The sequence below is a fragment of the Mytilus galloprovincialis genome, chromosome 1 (genome assembly GCF_965363235.1).
Source record: "Mytilus galloprovincialis chromosome 1, xbMytGall1.hap1.1, whole genome shotgun sequence".
In the NCBI taxonomy this organism is placed as follows: domain Eukaryota; kingdom Metazoa; phylum Mollusca; class Bivalvia; order Mytilida; family Mytilidae; genus Mytilus; species Mytilus galloprovincialis.
Window position 1 is genome coordinate 48064099 of NC_134838.1, and position 17167 is coordinate 48081265.

General features: G+C 33.2%; 1 protein-coding gene across 1 annotated transcript in view; it reads right to left on the reverse strand.

The window, feature by feature from the left end:
• Positions 1–5879, reverse strand: part of LOC143076557 (uncharacterized) — a 28819-nt gene extending 22940 nt beyond the window's left edge. Inside the window, exon 1 of the mRNA XM_076252393.1 lies at positions 5111–5879. The gene's annotated coding sequence lies outside the window, so the exon portion shown is untranslated. The remainder of the gene's footprint in view (positions 1–5110) is intronic.
• Positions 5880–17167: the final 11288 nt, after the last annotated feature.

The following is a 17167-nucleotide window of genomic DNA, read 5'->3' on the forward strand; positions in this document are numbered from 1 at the left end:
TAACGTACAATATAGCGCTCCTATATACCGTCTATCACCAGTATTTGACTATACCTACCGTCGGTAGTTAACATACAATATAGTGCTCCTATATACAGTCTATCAATAGTATTTGTCTATACCTACTGTCGGTAGTTAACATACAATATAGTGCTCCTATATACCGTCTATCACCAGTATTTGTCTATACCTACTGTCGGTAGTTAACATACAATATAGTGCTCCTATATACCGTCTATCAACAGTATTTGTCTATACCTACCGTCGATGATTAACATACGATATAGTGCTATTATATATACCGTCTATCAAGAGTTTTAGTCAATACCTACTGTTGGTAGTTAACATACAATATAGTGCTCCTATATACCGTCTATCAACAGTATGTGTCTATACCTACTGTCGGTAGTTAAAATACAATATAGTGCTCCTATATACCGTCTATCAACAGTATTTGTTTATACCTACCGTCGGTGGTTAACATACAATATAGTGCTCCTATATACCGTCTATCAAGAGTTTTAGTCTATAGCTACTGTTGGTAGTTAACGTACAATGTAGTACTCCTATATACCGTCTATCAACAGTATTAGTCTATACCTACTGTCGGTAGTTAACATTCAATATAGTGCTCCTATATACCGTCTATCAACAGTAATTGTCTATACCTACTGTCGGTGGTTAACATACAATATAGTGCTCCTATATACCGTCTATCAAGAGTTTTAGTCTATACCTACTGTTGGTAGTTAATGTACAATGTAGTGCTCCTATATACCGTCTATCAACAGTATTAGTCTATACCTACTGTCGGTAGTTAACATACAATATAGTGCTCCTATATACAGTCTATCAACAGTATTTGTCTATACCTACCGTCGGTGGTTAACATACAATATAGTGCTCCTATATACCGTCTATCAAGAGTTTTAGTCTATACCTACTGTCGGTAGTTAACATACAATATAGTGCTCCTATATACAGTCTATCACCAGTATTTGTCTATACATACTGTCGGCAGTTAACATACAATATTTTGTTCCTATATACCGTCTATCAACAGTATTTGTCTATACCTACTGTCGGAAGGTAACATACAATATAGTGCACCTTTATACTGTCTATCAACAGTATTTGTCTATACCTACCGTCGGTGGTTAACATACAATATAGTGCCCCTATATACCGTCTATCAAGAGTTTTAGTCTATACCTACTGTTGGTAGTTAACATACAATATAGTGCTCCTATATACCGTCATCAACAGTATTTGTCTATACCTACCGTCGGTGGTTAACATGCAATATAGTCCTCCTATATACTGTCTATCAACAGTATTTGTCTATACCTACCGTTGGTGGTAAACATGCCATACAGTACTCCTGTATATCGTCTATCAACAGTATTTGTCTGTACCTACCGTCGGTGGTAAACATGCAATACAGTACTCCTATATACCGTATATCAACAGTACCTGTCTATACCTACCATCGGTGGTTAACAAGCATTACAGTACTCCTATATACCGTCTATCAATACTATTTTTCTCTACCTACCGTCGGTGGTTAACATATAATACAGTGCACCTATATACCGTCTATTATCAGTATTTTTCTAAACCTACCATAGGTGGTTAATATGCAATATAGTGCTCCTATATACCGTCTATCAACACTATGTTTCTAACCTGTTTCTATACCCACCGTCGGTGGTTAACATGCAATACAGTGCACCTATATACCGTATATCAACAGTATTTGTCTATACCTATCGTCGGTGGTTAACATGCAATATAGTCCTCCTATATACTGTCTATCAACAGTATTTAGTCTATACCTACCGTCGGTGGTTAACATGACATATAGTACTCCTATATACCGTATATCAACAGTACCTGTTTATACCTACCATCGGTGGTTAACAAGCAATACAGTACTCCTATATACCGTATATCAAAAGTATTGTCTATACCTACCGTCGGTGGTTAACGTAAAATATAGTGCTGTCTATTAAAATTATGTGTCTATACATACATACGGTGGTTAACATACAATAAAGTGCTCCTATAAACCGTCTATCAACAGTTTTCATTTATACCTACCGTCGATGGTCAATATAACGTGTTATATGGTCCGTATATAGTGCTCATATATACCGTCTGTCAAAAGTATCTGAATTTACCTACCGTCGGTGGTTAACATACAATATAGTGCTCCTATATACCGTCTATTAACAGTATTTCTTTATACCTACCGTCGGTGGTTAACGTAAAATATAGTGCTCCTTTATATACCGTCTTTCAATAGTATTTCTTTATACCTACTGTCGGTGGTTAACATAGAATTTAGTGCTCCTATATACCGTCTATCAACCGTATTTGTCTATACCTACCAGCGGTTGTTATCAAAACAAACTATTTTCAATCGACAGTCCAAAATTTTGTATCTATACTTCACTCTGAATGACTGATGACATTTATTTGACCAGTAACATTCCCAATTGTATTCATTATTTAGTTTTCTCCCTGAACTTGTCTGAAATATTTGCGGCTGTACTGATGGCAAACAACAATCAATCAATTTCTTAAAGTACTTCTTAATCTAAATAATATATTATTTTTTAATCTAACCAGTAATATGTGATCGGTGAATGTACGTATGACAATTACGCCAATTTTGAAAAAGCATATTTTTTAATTTGCGCCAAATTGATTCGAAAGGTTAGGTCTGATAAATTTAGATGATAAAATTAAACTTGTTTAACCAAACGCAGCAATTCAATGAACACAAGCTACAATATAGATAAATGTGTGTATAGACACATGTTGAGCTCATGGGTATCATCATTTAATCACACTTCTGGTACCCGAACATTTACTTTCATATATGGAACCGATGCCATAAAGAAAAAAACAGGCTTTAACTTATAAAAATTTTGATAAAAAAGGGGATGCTTTATTGTAGGGAAGATATCACAAGGTTGCAGTTCAACAGAAGTGTTGCATGACAATACTCAGTTAAAAAAGATTTGTGCATATGCAAATGTGCTTTTTATGTCAAACTGTTACAATCTTATTTTATAAAGTGCTACTTTAAGTGTGATGTACACTTGCAATAAACTTATCCTGCTTTCAATCCCCCTCCTCCTCCTCGTCACGTGTGAGCAAGTGGCAGGTGGCAAAAGGCCAGAAGGAATATTTTTGTTATTATATAAATAAATTCTATACATCTTATATGCCTCATGACTTGTGTTTACCTGTTAATTTTTGCAAATGAAGAAAATAAATTTGGCGCAAAGAAATAAAAAAAAATAGGCGCTAATTAAGTGCAGATTGGCGCAAATGGAAAAAGCCGAAGCAAATATAATCTTTTCTCGTATCAAGATTTCAAGATTTTATTCATAACCTCAGACACATACTTGTGTACAAGAGGACAATAATATATACAACCATATTAAGATAATACATAGCGAGACAGGACAAACGAAACACAAATACATAGTATATTTTAAAAGACAATTGGTATAATTAGATTAAGTATTTTATGATTTTCTTCACGAAAATTGATAATTTCCTTTGAACTTGTACGTTACATATAGACAACAAGCTAGTGAATTTCTTCTTGCTTGGATTCATTACATAGTAATTTGGTACAAACTTTGATCTAAGAGCAGAAACATCAGCATTTTTACAGGTAAACAATATATGAAACTCATCCCCTATTCCCTCATTACATAATGTACATATTCTATTTTCCCTCGCGATCCCCGCCCATCTACCCGTCTCAATAGGTAACTTCAAATTCGAGCATCGAAGTTTAGATATGTAATATCTGTCCTTGGGTAATAATCGCAATAGATACGGTTCCAAACCAAACTTGAGTTTGAATTAATAAAGAATAGAATTCACCCCTATCAGATCAAATTGGTGTTTTCTTTCTTTTTTTCGTTCAGTTTCATCTAGTCCATTTGTTCATTTGACTCTGTCTCCATCACGACTAGGATGCATTTTAATTTATAATGTAAAGTCGTTCAGGTTTTTGTTTTATTATATAAAAAAAAGAAGATATAGCATGATTGCCAATGAGACAACTCTCTAAAAGAGACAAAGTGACACCGGAATTAACTATTAAAAAAAACCTTTAACAGATCACGGTACGCTGACGGTACAGATGTCTGTAAATTCAGAAATTAATGCGAGGTTTTTATTATTGCGACAATAATTAAGACTCGCATTTTGAAGTATTGCGTTTGAAGTAATCAGGATTTTTTCTTAATTGTTGTCATCAAAATCTCATTTCAGGCTATAATGACACTCATCGCAGTAAATATTTAACAATTACACGCAACAAATTTACATTCAAAGACTATGAATTTGATGTATATTTGACAAGATTAGTTCGTTTAAGTAGCTAAAAATTCTATAATTAGTGTATTATTCTCCCAAGTTTATTTGAAAAGGTATAATTCCTCTATACAAATGGCAAAATCTTTCATAAAATATCCAGTAAGTTGGATAAACGTTTACCAAATCATCCCAATACAGTTTGATTTATATATTCACTTTGCTATTCCGTTCTTGCACAGTGATATAGTTCATTTTGCGTCATCCCATATTCTAGCAAAGGGAGATTATCTCAGCATCACCGTTACATTAGTAATAGCTCTCGTACATAAAATAGTTAGCTCGAACTGTATGATCCTGTGTGAATCTGATCTTTATATTAAAAGTGAATAAATGGTTCACATATGGGTCTTATTTAAACATTAAACAGTATCAAAACAATTAGTGCATTATAATATAACCAAATAGGCATGCAAAAAAGAATCAATAGGCAAAATATGCTTGTCTACCGTCTAATTCTAATTGCTAATATTTACTGTATTGTACATAGCTCAATTCCATTCCATTCCATTCAATTTTATTTATTTTTTAACTTTCAGCAGAAAACAGTATTTCTAACAATTAAATTGAATTAATTTGATATGACGTTGACACACGGTAATCACTCTCATGTTTTTATTTACATCGCTGTCAATCATCCGGTAAAGATGAATATTCATTACTACCCTCGGTAGTTAACGTCCCTCGATGGTTAACTTTAAGTGCCTACCATTTTGGTCCACAATTAAGTTGTGCCACACCGGCAGCTACTCTGAAATTCAGGGACTGTGATCCGCCAAAATGTTTGGCTTTGGGTGCTTTTGTTGCAATTATATGATTCAGTGACTCATTCGCCTGAGAGGTACCAATGTGTATTAGTCTATCCGATCTGTCTGCAAATCGTTTGAATAGCTTCAGTAAGTCATCTCGGAGCTGTTCTCCTGACATGTCGAACCCACCTGGCAAACCGTTATGTTTGTATGTCTCTGGGTTTTTTAGAAACCCGCACCACTCTGATTTACAACTATCGTGATCACCGTATGCATGAGGGACAATTGCAAGCAAGCTTTGATTCAATTCGTCAGAATGACCTTGGTTTTGAGAGATGGCATACGAGGCACATCTCACAAAGTAACTGATTATACTGGTGCTTAACTCCTTATGGCCTTTCTTTATTTCATACAAAGAGTTTGAAAGGTTTTTCTTAATGTGATTTTTGTCAGACTGTTTGACTATATTTGGATCAACCGACTTATGAAGTCGTGATATAGTAGTTGAATCCTCATCCATGGTTATTGATTTCACTCTGTAACCCATTTCCATTAAATTAGAAACTAGATCTACTGCTATTGCCGATTCCATAGATCGTGCACTTCCTGCGTAGTTCTTCCGACAGTCATGGTCTGATTGTTTATCTGTAAAAAGGCACTTCCTGCAATCCGTTGATTTTACACCAAAGTCTAAACATTTACCAGTATTTTCTCCAATCATCGTAGCATGCCCTGAAAAAATGAACATCAAAATACCTTGCAAAGTAGTTTCACCCCAGATAAGGTAGGAATGGTTGTCACAGTATTCATCAAATCAAAGTACTGAAGTACTGAATATCGGATAACCGCAAGCTCTTTTGGATGGTCACAAGTGCTTGTCTTAGAAACACATCTCTATAACCTTATATAATTATTTGATGAGTATTCATTGAAGAAATAAATTTATAACAAGCGATAAGGTATGTCAGTTGCTCTCTTTTATGTCTGCGTATTTATAGATTAATATAGGTATTAATATCCCACATTCCAAAGCCTTTGTTTTCTTTATTTTCATCTCTGTGTTGTTTTCCCGTGTAAACACAATTGACGGTTTTACATTGCTGACATTTTATCTTCAATACGCTTCCGAAACCGTATCGTACTTCTGCAAGACAGTCTGACAGGTTGAGTGTTGTTTCGTTGTGATTCGTTTTTCTTGCAATAATTCATTCCGTTTATTTTTCATTAATTTTTCAAATGAAATAATTTTTTAGTTGAAATAAAATAATTGCAATACACGAACTATATTTATTAAATTATAAGATGATTTAATCAACTTCATGATTGGATTACAATAAATCATGATTAATAAACAAAGATGTTTGACAATACACACAAGCCCACGACACGAGACTGTTTTGACAATGGACTCGTGCCTAAACTAGAAACTCAAATTAATTACTCTATGATGTCATTACCCTGACGTTTCTCAATTTTAGGTGTCAGTAAGACGAGCTATATAACCAATCCTTTCCAAAGAATCATCAGAACTTGTTTCAACTCTTATAGTGCTAACAACTACTACATATTCTTTATAAATCATGAAAGCTAAAGAACAAATGAGAAACCTAAACAAGAGGTATAAATTGGTTGAGATTGTCCAATTGAACTACTCTTTAGACGCACTTCAAAAGAGGTACAGCAGAGTCAAGACTGACAACAAGTCTTTTAGATACTCGCTACGTCTACGCATAGCAGTAATTGATGGAATGCGCAACATGCACTACGACTACGCTCACCAGAAAGCAGAATCCGTGACTAAACTAGAAACTCAAATTAATTACTCTATGATGTCATTACCCTGACGTTTCTCAATTTCAGGTGTCACTAGAAGAGCTATATAACCAATCCTTTCCAAAGAATCATCAGAACTTGTTTCAACTCTTATAGTGCTAACAACTACTACATATTCTTTATTAATCATGAAAGCTAAAGTACAAATGAGAAACCTCAACAAGAGGACCAAATTGGTTGAGAGTGAACGTCGATTCAAGAGAGCCTGTGAACAGATTGTCCAATTGAACTACTCTTTAGACGCTCTTCAAAAGAGGTACAACAGAGCCAAGACTGACAACAACAAGTCTTTCAGATACTCGCTACGTCTACGCATAGCAGTTGTTGATGGAATGCGCAACATGTACTACGACTACGCTCACCAGAAAGCAGAATCCGTAGCCGAACTGAGACAAGAACTGTTTGGTGAAGTTGTCGACATTATTTCAGAAGATTCTTCAGCAGACATTGAGATGTATGACTAGAGGAAAAGCACCAGACTTCTTCAAAAAACGGTTCTTTTCAGAGCCACACACATTTTTCAAAAAGAATCTGAATTTGTTGTCATTAGTTTATCTATAGTTCTGTATCCATATATTATAACTGCAGCCCTTTTTCTTCCCGACTGAAAAAAAAAACCCCAACAAAAATACCAAAAAAAAAAGAGGTTTAAATCCATAACTTTTCTATAAAAAAATTAATGCGTACACCTTATCTTGAAGTGCAGCAGGCTATTTTACAAGAAATTGCGTACACCTTATTTTTGTAGCAGGCTTCAAATTTCGAACGTGTTTTTTGGGGGTTAATTTTCAAGTTTGAAAAATAAATAAATCAATGAACTTGACATAAAATAATGATGAAAGTAATGTTTCGAACAAAATCCCCTCTCTCATAAAAGACTTAACTATTTTCAATATCTAACAAATTAACGCAAAAAATCCTTCATAAATTTACAATGAAGGAAAGAAGGGAAAAAAGCAAAGTAGAGACGGCAGAAAAGAAGAGAGAAAAAAACGTGTTTCTTTGTGATTCGTTTTTCTTGCAATAATTCATTCCGTTTATTTTTCATTAATTTTTCAAATGAAATAATTTTTTAGTTGAAATAAAATAATTGCAATACACGAACTATATTTATTAAATTATAAGATGATTTAATCAACTTCATGATTGGATTACAATAAATCATGATTAATAAACAAAGATGTTTGACAATACACACAAGCCCATGACACGAGACTGTTTTGACAATGGACTCGTGCCTAAACTAGAAACTCAAATTAATTACTCTATGATGTCATTACCCTGACGTTTCTCAATTTCAGGTGTCACTAGAAGAGCTATATAACCAATCCTTTCCAAAGAATCATCAGAACTTGTTTCAACTCTTATAGTGCTAACAACTACTACATATTCTTTATTAATCATGAAAGCTAAAGTACAAATGAGAAACCTCAACAAGAGGACCAAATTGGTTGAGAGTGAACGTCGATTCAAGAGAGCCTGTGAACAGATTGTCCAATTGAACTACTCTTTAGACGCTCTTCAAAAGAGGTACAACAGAGCCAAGACTGACAACAACAAGTCTTTCAGATACTCGCTACGTCTACGCATAGCAGTTGTTGATGGAATGCGCAACATGTACTACGACTACGCTCACCAGAAAGCAGAATCCGTAGCCGAACTGAGACAAGAACTGTTTGGTGAAGTTGTCGACATTATTTCAGAAGATTCTTCAGCAGACATTGAGATGTATGACTAGAGGAAAAGCACCAGACTTCTTCAAAAAACGGTTCTTTTCAGAGCCACACACATTTTTCAAAAAGAATCTGAATTTGTTGTCATTAGTTTATCTATAGTTCTGTATCCATATATTATAACTGCAGCCCTTTTTCTTCCCGACTGAAAAAAAAACCCAACAAAAATACCAAAAAAAAAAAGAGGTTTAAATCCATAACTTTTCTATAAAAAAATTAATGCGTACACCTTATCTTGAAGTGCAGCAGGCTATTTTATAAGAAATTGCGTACACCTTATTTTTGTAGCAGGCTTCAAATTTCGAACGTGTTTTTTGGGGGTTAATTTTCAAGTTTGAAAAATAAATAAATCAATGAACTTGACATAAAATAATGATGAAAGTAATGTTTCGAACAAAATCCCCTCTCTCATAAAAGACTTAACTATTTTCAATATCTAACAAATTAACGCAATAAAATCCTTCATAAATTTACAATGAAGGAAAGAAGGGAAAAAAGCAAAGTAGAGACGGCAGAAAAGAAGAGAGAAAAAAACGTGTTTCTTTGTGATTCGTTTTTCTTGCAATAATTCATTCCGTTTATTTTTCATTAATTTTTCAAATGAAATAATTTTTTAGTTGAAATAAAATAATTGCAATACACGAACTATATTTATTAAATTATAAGATGATTTAATCAACTTCATGATTGGATTACAATAAATCATGATTAATAAACAAAGATGTTTGACAATACACACAAGCCCATGACACGAGACTGTTTTGACAATGGACTCGTGCCTAAACTAGAAACTCAAATTAATTACTCTATGATGTCATTACCCTGACGTTTCTCAATTTCAGGTGTCACTAGAAGAGCTATATAACCAATCCTTTCCAAAGAATCATCAGAACTTGTTTCAACTCTTATAGTGCTAACAACTACTACATATTCTTTATTAATCATGAAAGCTAAAGTACAAATGAGAAACCTCAACAAGAGGACCAAATTGGTTGAGAGTGAACGTCGATTCAAGAGAGCCTGTGAACAGATTGTCCAATTGAACTACTCTTTAGACGCTCTTCAAAAGAGGTACAACAGAGCCAAGACTGACAACAACAAGTCTTTCAGATACTCGCTACGTCTACGCATAGCAGTTGTTGATGGAATGCGCAACATGTACTACGACTACGCTCACCAGAAAGCAGAATCCGTAGCCGAACTGAGACAAGAACTGTTTGGTGAAGTTGTCGACATTATTTCAGAAGATTCTTCAGCAGACATTGAGATGTATGACTAGAGGAAAAGCACCAGACTTCTTCAAAAAACGGTTCTTTTCAGAGCCACACACATTTTTCAAAAAGAATCTGAATTTGTTGTCATTAGTTTATCTATAGTTCTGTATCCATATATTATAACTGCAGCCCTTTTTCTTCCCGACTGAAAAAAAAACCCAACAAAAATACCAAAAAAAAAAAGAGGTTTAAATCCATAACTTTTCTATAAAAAAATTAATGCGTACACCTTATCTTGAAGTGCAGCAGGCTATTTTATAAGAAATTGCGTACACCTTATTTTTGTAGCAGGCTTCAAATTTCGAACGTGTTTTTTGGGGGTTAATTTTCAAGTTTGAAAAATAAATAAATCAATGAACTTGACATAAAATAATGATGAAAGTAATGTTTCGAACAAAATCCCCTCTCTCATAAAAGACTTAACTATTTTCAATATCTAACAAATTAACGCAATAAAATCCTTCATAAATTTACAATGAAGGAAAGAAGGGAAAAAAGCAAAGTAGAGACGGCAGAAAAGAAGAGAGAAAAAAACGTGTTTCTTTGTGATTCGTTTTTCTTGCAATAATTCATTCCGTTTATTTTTCATTAATTTTTCAAATGAAATAATTTTTTAGTTGAAATAAAATAATTGCAATACACGAACTATATTTATTAAATTATAAGATGATTTAATCAACTTCATGATTGGATTACAATAAATCATGATTAATAAACAAAGATGTTTGACAATACACACAAGCCCATGACACGAGACTGTTTTGACAATGGACTCGTGCCTAAACTAGAAACTCAAATTAATTACTCTATGATGTCATTACCCTGACGTTTCTCAATTTCAGGTGTCACTAGAAGAGCTATATAACCAATCCTTTCCAAAGAATCATCAGAACTTGTTTCAACTCTTATAGTGCTAACAACTACTACATATTCTTTATTAATCATGAAAGCTAAAGTACAAATGAGAAACCTCAACAAGAGGACCAAATTGGTTGAGAGTGAACGTCGATTCAAGAGAGCCTGTGAACAGATTGTCCAATTGAACTACTCTTTAGACGCTCTTCAAAAGAGGTACAACAGAGCCAAGACTGACAACAACAAGTCTTTCAGATACTCGCTACGTCTACGCATAGCAGTTGTTGATGGAATGCGCAACATGTACTACGACTACGCTCACCAGAAAGCAGAATCCGTAGCCGAACTGAGACAAGAACTGTTTGGTGAAGTTGTCGACATTATTTCAGAAGATTCTTCAGCAGACATTGAGATGTATGACTAGAGGAAAAGCACCAGACTTCTTCAAAAAACGGTTCTTTTCAGAGCCACACACATTTTTCAAAAAGAATCTGAATTTGTTGTCATTAGTTTATCTATAGTTCTGTATCCATATATTATAACTGCAGCCCTTTTTCTTCCCGACTGAAAAAAAAAAACCCCAACAAAAATACCAAAAAAAAAAAGAGGTTTAAATCCATAACTTTTCTATAAAAAAATTAATGCGTACACCTTATCTTGAAGTGCAGCAGGCTATTTTACAAGAAATTGCGTACACCTTATTTTTGTAGCAGGCTTCAAATTTCGAACGTGTTTTTTGGGGGTTAATTTTCAAGTTTGAAAAATAAATAAATCAATGAACTTGACATAAAATAATGATGAAAGTAATGTTTCGAACAAAATCCCCTCTCTCATAAAAGACTTAACTATTTTCAATATCTAACAAATTAACGCAAAAAATCCTTCATAAATTTACAATGAAGGAAAGAAGGGAAAAAAGCAAAGTAGAGACGGCAGAAAAGAAGAGAGAAAAAAACGTGTTTCTTTGTGATTCGTTTTTCTTGCAATAATTCATTCCGTTTATTTTTCATTAATTTTTCAAATGAAATAATTTTTTAGTTGAAATAAAATAATTGCAATACACGAACTATATTTATTAAATTATAAGATGATTTAATCAACTTCATGATTGGATTACAATAAATCATGATTAATAAACAAAGATGTTTGACAATACACACAAGCCCATGACACGAGACTGTTTTGACAATGGACTCGTGCCTAAACTAGAAACTCAAATTAATTACTCTATGATGTCATTACCCTGACGTTTCTCAATTTCAGGTGTCACTAGAAGAGCTATATAACCAATCCTTTCCAAAGAATCATCAGAACTTGTTTCAACTCTTATAGTGCTAACAACTACTACATATTCTTTATTAATCATGAAAGCTAAAGTACAAATGAGAAACCTCAACAAGAGGACCAAATTGGTTGAGAGTGAACGTCGATTCAAGAGAGCCTGTGAACAGATTGTCCAATTGAACTACTCTTTAGACGCTCTTCAAAAGAGGTACAACAGAGCCAAGACTGACAACAACAAGTCTTTCAGATACTCGCTACGTCTACGCATAGCAGTTGTTGATGGAATGCGCAACATGTACTACGACTACGCTCACCAGAAAGCAGAATCCGTAGCCGAACTGAGACAAGAACTGTTTGGTGAAGTTGTCGACATTATTTCAGAAGATTCTTCAGCAGACATTGAGATGTATGACTAGAGGAAAAGCACCAGACTTCTTCAAAAAACGGTTCTTTTCAGAGCCACACACATTTTTCAAAAAGAATCTGAATTTGTTGTCATTAGTTTATCTATAGTTCTGTATCCATATATTATAACTGCAGCCCTTTTTCTTCCCGACTGAAAAAAAAACCCAACAAAAATACCAAAAAAAAAAAGAGGTTTAAATCCATAACTTTTCTATAAAAAAATTAATGCGTACACCTTATCTTGAAGTGCAGCAGGCTATTTTATAAGAAATTGCGTACACCTTATTTTTGTAGCAGGCTTCAAATTTCGAACGTGTTTTTTGGGGGTTAATTTTCAAGTTTGAAAAATAAATAAATCAATGAACTTGACATAAAATAATGATGAAAGTAATGTTTCGAACAAAATCCCCTCTCTCATAAAAGACTTAACTATTTTCAATATCTAACAAATTAACGCAATAAAATCCTTCATAAATTTACAATGAAGGAAAGAAGGGAAAAAAGCAAAGTAGAGACGGCAGAAAAGAAGAGAGAAAAAAACGTGTTTCTTTGTGATTCGTTTTTCTTGCAATAATTCATTCCGTTTATTTTTCATTAATTTTTCAAATGAAATAATTTTTTAGTTGAAATAAAATAATTGCAATACACGAACTATATTTATTAAATTATAAGATGATTTAATCAACTTCATGATTGGATTACAATAAATCATGATTAATAAACAAAGATGTTTGACAATACACACAAGCCCATGACACGAGACAGTTTTGACAATGGACTCGTGCCTAAACTAGAAACTCAAATTAATTACTCTATGATGTCATTACCCTGACGTTTCTCAATTTCAGGTGTCACTAGAAGAGCTATATAACCAATCCTTTCCAAAGAATCATCAGAACTTGTTTCAACTCTTATAGTGCTAACAACTACTACATATTCTTTATTAATCATGAAAGCTAAAGTACAAATGAGAAACCTCAACAAGAGGACCAAATTGGTTGAGAGTGAACGTCGATTCAAGAGAGCCTGTGAACAGATTGTCCAATTGAACTACTCTTTAGACGCTCTTCGAAAGAGGTACAACAGAGCCAAGACTGACAACAACAAGTCTTTCAGATACTCGCTACGTCTACGCATAGCAGTTGTTGATGGAATGCGCAACATGTACTACGACTACGCTCACCAGAAAGCAGAATCCGTAGCCGAACTGAGACAAGAACTGTTTGGTGAAGTTGTCGACATTATTTCAGAAGATTCTTCAGCAGACATTGAGATGTATGACTAGAGGAAAAGCACCAGACTTCTTCAAAAAACGGTTCTTTTCAGAGCCACACACATTTTTCAAAAAGAATCTGAATTTGTTGTCATTAGTTTATCTATAGTTCTGTATCCATATATTATAACTGCAGCCCTTTTTCTTCCCGACTGAAAAAAAAACCCAACAAAAATACCAAAAAAAAAAAGAGGTTTAAATCCATAACTTTTCTATAAAAAAATTAATGCGTACACCTTATCTTGAAGTGCAGCAGGCTATTTTATAAGAAATTGCGTACACCTTATTTTTGTAGCAGGCTTCAAATTTCGAACGTGTTTTTTGGGGGTTAATTTTCAAGTTTGAAAAATAAATAAATCAATGAACTTGACATAAAATAATGATGAAAGTAATGTTTCGAACAAAATCCCCTCTCTCATAAAAGACTTAACTATTTTCAATATCTAACAAATTAACGCAATAAAATCCTTCATAAATTTACAATGAAGGAAAGAAGGGAAAAAAGCAAAGTAGAGACGGCAGAAAAGAAGAGAGAAAAAAACGTGTTTCTTTGTGATTCGTTTTTCTTGCAATAATTCATTCCGTTTATTTTTCATTAATTTTTCAAATGAAATAATTTTTTAGTTGAAATAAAATAATTGCAATACACGAACTATATTTATTAAATTATAAGATGATTTAATCAACTTCATGATTGGATTACAATAAATCATGATTAATAAACAAAGATGTTTGACAATACACACAAGCCCATGACACGAGACAGTTTTGACAATGGACTCGTGCCTAAACTAGAAACTCAAATTAATTACTCTATGATGTCATTACCCTGACGTTTCTCAATTTCAGGTGTCACTAGAAGAGCTATATAACCAATCCTTTCCAAAGAATCATCAGAACTTGTTTCAACTCTTATAGTGCTAACAACTACTACATATTCTTTATTAATCATGAAAGCTAAAGTACAAATGAGAAACCTCAACAAGAGGACCAAATTGGTTGAGAGTGAACGTCGATTCAAGAGAGCCTGTGAACAGATTGTCCAATTGAACTACTCTTTAGACGCTCTTCGAAAGAGGTACAACAGAGCCAAGACTGACAACAACAAGTCTTTCAGATACTCGCTACGTCTACGCATAGCAGTTGTTGATGGAATGCGCAACATGTACTACGACTACGCTCACCAGAAAGCAGAATCCGTAGCCGAACTGAGACAAGAACTGTTTGGTGAAGTTGTCGACATTATTTCAGAAGATTCTTCAGCAGACATTGAGATGTATGACTAGAGGAAAAGCACCAGACTTCTTCAAAAAACGGTTCTTTTCAGAGCCACACACATTTTTCAAAAAGAATCTGAATTTGTTGTCATTAGTTTATCTATAGTTCTGTATCCATATATTATAACTGCAGCCCTTTTTCTTCCCGACTGAAAAAAAAACCCCAACAAAAATACCAAAAAAAAAAAGAGGTTTAAATCCATAACTTTTCTATAAAAAAATTAATGCGTACACCTTATCTTTAAGTGCAGCAGGCTATTTTATAAGAAATTGCGTACACCTTATTTTTGTAGCAGGCTTCAAATTTCGAACGTGTTTTTTGGGGGTTAATTTTCAAGTTTGAAAAATAAATAAATCAATGAACTTGACATAAAATAATGATGAAAGTAATGTTTCGAACAAAATCCCCTCTCTCATAAAAGACTTAACTATTTTCAATATCTAACAAATTAACGCAATAAAATCCTTCATAAATTTACAATGAAGGAAAGAAGGGAAAAAAGCAAAGTAGAGACGGCAGAAAAGAAGAGAGAAAAAAACGTGTTTCTTTGTGATTCGTTTTTCTTGCAATAATTCATTCCGTTTATTTTTCATTAATTTTTCAAATGAAATAATTTTTTAGTTGAAATAAAATAATTGCAATACACGAACTATATTTATTAAATTATAAGATGATTTAATCAACTTCATGATTGGATTACAATAAATCATGATTAATAAACAAAGATGTTTGACAATACACACAAGCCCACGACACGAGACTGTTTTGACAATGGACTCGTGCCTAAACTAGAAACTCAAATTAATTACTCTATGATGTCATTACCCTGACGTTTCTCAATTTCAGGTGTCACTAGAAGAGCTATATAACCAATCCTTTCCAAAGAATCATCAGAACAACACGTACGCGTCGATCACAAAGCAATTACAGGAGAAGATTACGGTCTGTTGTTTATTTTTGTTCAATTGTTTAGTTAGCATTTAAAATAATTTTTATTTTTTTACTTAAGTTCAATTTCAATCTTTTTATTATTCCTTTTAATCTTTAGGTTTTAAACTTTATTTTTGCTAAATAAGTTTAAATAATTTAATATTTTTGCTAAATAAGTTTAAATAATTTAATATTTTTGCTAAATAAGTTAAATAATTTAATATTTTTGCTAAATAAGTATTAAATATTTAAATTGGCTAAAGTTTAATCTATTTTTGCTTTAATAAATTTAATTTAAAGTTAAGATATATTAATTATGAGCAATATGACAAACAACAAAAGGAAAATTGACTCAAGAAGTCCACAACAAGGGGAATCACCTGATTCCAAAATCTACAAACAAAGTCAAGGCAATTCGCCAATACAATATCCAAAAAGGCAAGAATCAAGCCAAACCAAAACTAAAAGCCCTGTGTCACTCAATGATAAGGGCAAAAAAATGTTTCCCCCTAGTGAAACACTAATCATAACATCAAGGGAAAAAAAGTTCATGCTTCTGACCCTTAACTCTCTCCATTATCTGCTAATAACCATGATAGGAAGTGTTAATGATCAAGCTATAGAAATAAAACCACTTAAAAACAGTGTGCTGGTTTACGCACCATCTGAAACCATAAGGAGAAAGTTACTTGGCCTGACTAAACTGGGTAATTTCCAAATAAAAGTGTCTAAATTTGATACTGACCATAAGCAGAAAATAACTATTCAAGCAGCTGCTACAAAGGAAATTAACGAAAATAAGGTTACTAAAAATAGAGTCTATAAAGTTATACCTAAACCTGTTGATACTGAAATTCTTAATATTAAAAAGCAGGAAAATATGCTAAGGCAAACAGGGGCAGATATAAAAATTGTAAAACAATTAGGTAAAGCTGGTTATCTATTAGTATCGCTATCAGAAAGAGACTCAATACTTAAATCTATTCCCTTAAACAATCAGGGACAAAACATAGAGTATGATTTACTGCCATATAAACCTAACCCTAAATTCTGTACTAAATGCGCAAGTCTAGGACATTATGCCAAACAATGCAGAAAATCTATTAATACGTGCATTAAATGTGCTGGTAAACATGCAACCAAAAACTGTAA